The sequence below is a fragment of the Podarcis raffonei genome, chromosome 18, assembly GCF_027172205.1.
Source record: "Podarcis raffonei isolate rPodRaf1 chromosome 18, rPodRaf1.pri, whole genome shotgun sequence".
NCBI lineage: Eukaryota > Metazoa > Chordata > Lepidosauria > Squamata > Lacertidae > Podarcis > Podarcis raffonei.
The window spans coordinates 9,886,383-9,892,458 of NC_070619.1; the positions used below are offsets into that span (position 1 = coordinate 9,886,383).

The window sequence follows — 6,076 nt, forward strand, 5'->3', positions numbered from 1 at the left end:
TTAACATGAATTTTACTATCTAACGAGACCGTCGACCCATAAAATGAAAGCAATAAACAATGTACTGCAGTCACACAATCAAGCCATCAGTAGCTGGACTGGGTTCCACACAGTCACTAAAATGAAACAAAAAAAGAAAACGCAAAATAAATAGCAAAAACATAACACTCAAAACGGCGTAACACTCAAAACGGAAGCGTGGCACTCAAAACGGAGCACGTTCGACTTCCGAAAAAAGTTCACAAACCAGAACACTTACTTCCGGGTTTGCAGTGTTTGGGTTCCAAGTTGTTTGAGTACCAAGGCGTTTGAGAACCAAGGTACCACTATATTTGAAAACGCCCTCTGCCCTCTTCGAAAAGCGACTAAATCATCACTTTAACCGCCGCTTAACCTTCCCAGAAGCGTTTGCAAATACATGGCAATATTCTTCCGCAAGTGTCTGAATGAAAGAACGCACATATTAAAGACTTCTGAGCGGAACAGACTACCGACACAGTATTTTGGTTGAAACCCAAAACATAGGTCTTTTGATGCAACCTTTTGCTATGAAACATCGCCTGGAATCCAAGGGCTAACACTCATGTCCATTGCTTATAATGACCTTGGTTTAACGTGGAGAACAGCCATCCCTAACCTGTACAAAAATATTGGTAAAAGTGGCTGCTGTGTTGGGTGAGAATGATGTTTTCCCTACATTTGTCTTTTAGGTGCTCTGGGACACTAAAAAAAGCCATTTAAATTCGAGGGGCGGGGGCGGTGAGCGTGTTTGCTTATACTGTTAAGGCAATTTGGACTTCTGGCAGCTTTTACTTAGATTGTTAACAAGTTTGTGAATAAGAAATTGGCAAGGAGCTAGCAGTGGAAGGAAGGAAACCGACAAGGGTGTTGAATGCAAATGAACTGGAGGGACCTATGGGACGTAACACTGCAACTAAACTACCCCACAAGGGTACTGTGAAGATAAAATCGAGAGGACAGAACCATGCATGTCGACTTGAGCTCACTCGGAGAAAGGCGGCGGTGGGGAATACAAGAAAATGTTTAAACCTGCAAAAAAACAGCAACACCCCATTGTCTTTAGCTACATGTACAAAAAGATGTAAGGAAGAGCCTTCTTCTAGTTAATATATGCACCCCATACTTATCAAAGGGCTTGTGAAGACAAATGATGTTTTCCACTTTAACCGTGTGCGTTTTGGAGGCGCAGATTTTACGAAAACTAATTGCGCACAAAGTTTTTAAAAGTTGTGCAACCGATGTAAGGGAGGCGAGGGTTGGAAATTGCTGCGTGTGTGTGTGGCAGAGGCAGTCCGCCTGCTGCCCTCCAACTTACCTGACCATTGACCATGCTGGCTGCCCAACATCTGGCTGCTCCTGGCGCAGGCTTACCTTTACCTCTTGTTTTCCTGGTTTTTTAGAAACAGGCACCTTAAAGGCTGTGATTCTATGCATAGTTACTCAGTTGTTAAGCTCCATGCTTTCTCCTGGGAAATTATGTATCTGATCGCAGGCTATACATTGCTCAGAAGCAAGTTCCGTTTAATTCAATGAGGCTTGTTCAGCCCATGGTAAGTTTCTAAAGCCTGGGAACTGCAATTCATAGCTGTCAACTTACAGATTTGAAAATAAGGGACCAGCAGCCTCGAAAATAAGGGATCAGCAGCCAAAATAAAGGATTTTAGTCGGCCAGCAGCCAAACGAAGCCTCAAGCGGTGGTTCCCACAGCGCAGCAACCCGGCAAAGGGGATGCAGCAAGGAAAACCACCGTCACCTCTCCGCTGGGAAGCGCTGAGCAAAGGCGAGTCCCCAGGCAATGCGGCCGATTTGATCGGCACAAGGCATGCAAGCTCCACCCCCCAGTCATTCTTAGACTCCTTATTGGGTGAGCAACGCAGCCAAGCAACACAGTTGGAGCCTCCCTCCTCCCTGGCCGGCAGGGAGGGAGGGAGAGGAGCTGCTTCCTTTGAAACCCGAGAAATTTAAGGGACATCATCAGTAAGGGACAGCAGCGGGACATGGTGCTGGGATAAGGGACTGTCCTGCCAAACAAGGGACGGTTGACAGCTATGCTGCAATTTCCCATTCAGGGAGCTACAGTTCTCAGCACTCTTAAACCATGATTCTGGGGTTCTTTGGGGGAAAGCTGTTTGCTTTAAATTTATGGCGTGGCTCTGCTGGCAGGCTGCAGTCAGTGAGACTTGCTTCTGAGCAAACATACACAGGACTGCACTGTAAATATATTTCCCTACGACCACTTGTTTGCTCTTTGATCCTCACATGGAGACATTTGGGGGGATTTATTCCAGTTGGAAATTCAGGTGACTGTGTTCACGTACCACCACTGATGGACACAGGGTTCTATCAGACATCAGTAATACTCAAAATATGAGTCATTGAAATTAACTTACATGACTCACAGAGGTCGGTCAGTTTGAATGGGTCTACTCAACCCACAGACGTTAAGACCTCCCCCCAAAACAATACAAATGTGCATTCCCCCCTTTGCAAATTTTAGATATAAACCTTCCAAGAAAAGTTTTATTAATGCAAAAATGGAGGGGAGGCGGAACTGACATTCTAGATCTTTGAGTTCAGTCTTTTCTTTTGGCTGAAATTTAGGATTCCAGAAAAAAAGGGCTAAAGGAAAATTTACAAAAACCGAAGAAGAAAAGACATTTACAAAGTCTTGGAGATCTTCATCTCTTGAAAGGGCTGACGGTGGGGCCATCTGTCACTAAAGACTTCATATGTTTTAAAATGTATAGAGGGAAAATAAGACTTTTTTTTATTTGGAAGTCAGAGAGCAGCTGCTGTCATCGCGCTTCTATTGTTCAACTCTCTGGTGGTTTGTTTCGTTAGTGCGACACGGTTTACAATTTCGGAGCCCTCCAGATGGGTGTGCGTTATTTATTTATTGCAGGTGTTTTTCCGTAACATGCAATTGATATAATGGCACACTATTAGTGCATTGATACTGGACCATCCACACATCATTCCACCGCTGTTCCGTGATGTTTTCCCAGTGTTACTGCATCAATGCCATCCGGAGGGGCAGGTTTTGTGGTACGAAAAGTTACAGGGTTACGGGACATGCCCCAATTGGAAGTGAATCCATTCCAAAAACTTTTTGTGGTATTGGAAGACAGGTGGTGTAGAAACCGTCACAATACTATCACAAGCACAAATCATCATGAATATAAAAAAGGCTTAAAAAAACCACAGGACCCCGTTTTTAATCTATCTGGCTGGGGTCAACCTGGCATGCAAATACTATTCAGCATGCGCTAAACTAGAAGCGGAGAAAATGAATCCCATTTTCCCGGTTGACAAATTGTACATCCGTGTACAAGACTAGGAAAGAAAGATGTCAAGTTTGCTTGCAACTTGTCCCGGAAACGGCGGCACAAATGACAGCAAGCTGTTTCCTGAGAGCAAACCTGCAATTGAGTGTAGAATCCTCCTGCTTACTTTCTCAGCCAGCCATGACCTCCTTCCGGACACTCCATTCCAATTCCTCTCCTACCTGATTTTATTTCTTTTTCATTTCCCCCTAGCAGTGAGCATTCTTTGGACATTGAGAATGATCAGCGCTCACTCATCCGCATTAGAATGCTTTTGAGTTTTTCCCCACCCCAAGGTTTTCGGGGCTTTTTACCATATTTTTGTACTTCTGTAATGTAAACCCCTGGGGCTCAGTGAACCTGTCATTACCTCCCTCTTGCACACTGGCTGTGTCGTTTTGGTTACATAAGCATCAGCACTGACACACCAGAGCATCAGAAATAGAAGGAATGAGTGGGGACTGGGAATGATAATAATATGTACATAAAAATATATAGAGTGTTGTAGATGTTCCTGATTTACCTTCAGAACTTCTTGACTCATGGAGACATGTAGTTCTGCATTATGCTGTTGAAATCACAGTGGTTCGGTGGGAGACAAAACAGCTCTGGAAAAAACAGTTGTGAGTTTTAGAAATGTGGGTGTTTCAGACTAGCATCTTATAATAATAATTTAGCAATTCAACACATTTGTGACCCTTTTGGTGTTATAGGTAGATACGGAAGCATACAGCTGTCAATAAAATATATCTGTAATTATTGGGTATGAATCTTTGAGACTGGTTCTTTTCGAAAAGGCACCTCATTGCTGATATTCTTGCACGTAAACATTGCATTAGAGCATTAAAAAACAGTATATAGGTCAGTCTAGAACTTTAGGGCCTTTCAGGTCTTTTGGACAGCAGCTTGCATTAGCCCCAGCCAGCGTGACTATAAATCAAGCTCCAGTTTCAGAACTCATTCTATAACTGTCTCCAGTGAAACCAGGAGCCAAAGGTTTGAGGCACAGAACAGAAATAATTCAGGAAAGGACAAAGGGAAACTCTCTCAGTCCCTACCTCGGATGCCCCCTATTCCCAAGAGCTCAATAAATGGGAAAACCATATTGGGTTGACTTGAGGCCATGCGCGAGCGCCAGACCTTCTGTCCTAAAACAAATAGCTGTAAGCTTGAACAGGCAGGATTTTTTTCTCTCTCCAAAGCTGCCTATCTGCTTTTGAATGTATTATGGAACACACACAACCCAATGCCTCCGCATCCTATGTGTCGGTTTTGTGATTGTGTTGCTTGTTGTTTGAAAGTAGCAGGTTTCCAAATGATTGGCTACACTCAGGGTTATCTGGGATGAGTGTGTACATAATCAATATATGCCAACCTTCTCTAGATGTTTTAGACTGCAATTCCCGTCAGCCCCAGCTGGCATGTTAGGGATGCTAGAGAGAAATTCAGTACAGTCCTCATTTAAAAGTGAATCTGTTGGTTCAAGGGAAAAGAAAGTATAGAAAGGAGAATTCCCGGGATGCCAAGATCCAAATTTGGGCTAAGTACTCTTTGGTGACAGAGGGACGCGGGTGGGGCTGTGGGTTAAACCACAGAGCCTAGGACTTGCCAATCAGAAGGTCGGCGGTTCAAATCCCCGCAATGACGGGGTGAGCTCCCGTTGCTCGGTCCCTGCTCCTGCCCACCTAGCAGTTCGAAAGCATCTCAAAGTGCAAGTAGATCAATTGGTACTGCTCCGGCGGGAAGGGAACCGGCGTTTCCGTGCACTGCTTTGGTTCGCCAGAAGCGGCTTAGTCCTGCTGGCCACATGACCCAGAAGCTGTACGCCGGCTCCCTCAGTCAGTAAAGCGAGATGAGCACCGCAACCCCAGAGTCGGCCATGATTAGACCTAATGGTCAGGGGTCCCTTACTCTTTGGTGACAGAGATTTTAAATCACAAAACATGCAGCAAAGTAAAGCCTGGAAATATAGGCTGTTAAGACCTTTAAAGCATGGCCTTCTGAGTTCCAAAACTTCCCTCTTCTTCTTCCAGCACAGGAAAGGACCACATGTTTGGTTAAAACTTACAAACAATTTATAAGAAGTAAATAAGGAAGGCGTGTACAGGATAAAGGAAGTCTTTTATTTCTCTTTATGTTTTTACTCTGTTGTAAGTGTACTGTTGTTAAGTTTGTTTCGTTTTAAATGTTATGGCGGTGGATTTGTTTGTTTTAGTTGTTGTTGTAGTAGATTTGTGTTGTAAGTAACTTCAATAAAAATTTAACAAGCAAAACAAAAAAATTGCAAACCCTTCACAGGTCAGGTTTGTGTGCTTTTGCATACATCAGTCAGAAAAGTTGCACTGGCAGGAAAAAAACATGGCTGAGTTACAAAGTGGCAAAAACTGCTCAGTTATTGGTACAGTATAGGATCTCAAGCTGGCTGAGAGCCGTGTGGGTCAAACCAGCTCAAACCTCTTCATACGCTGAGCTCAGATAGACTGCGAGTAGGAACAAATGGGCTTGATAAATTATTTCTGGATTTTGCAATGTGGTTCTCCAGCCAATGAATGTGTACTAAAAAAAATGCATACCCTGGGGAAAAGTGTGGCTATAAATGCATATATTAATGGGCATGACATGCAAAAGAAAAAAAACACTTTCTATGAAAGCAAAATTGCTCTGCAAAAATGTGTACATACAGAAGTCTGTCTCTTAGGAGAAACCCACACCAAAATGATTAATCTTCAAGA

General features: G+C 43.6%; 1 long non-coding RNA gene across 1 annotated transcript; it reads left to right on the plus strand.

Annotated features, from left to right (window-relative positions):
* Positions 1–1,330: 1,330 nt before the first annotated feature.
* LOC128405827 (uncharacterized) lies at positions 1,331–4,103 on the plus strand. Its single transcript, XR_008328359.1, has 2 exons — positions 1,331–2,762; positions 3,874–4,103. It is a non-coding gene; the product is annotated as an uncharacterized LOC128405827 (long non-coding RNA).
* The last annotated feature ends 1,973 nt before the right edge of the window (positions 4,104–6,076 follow it).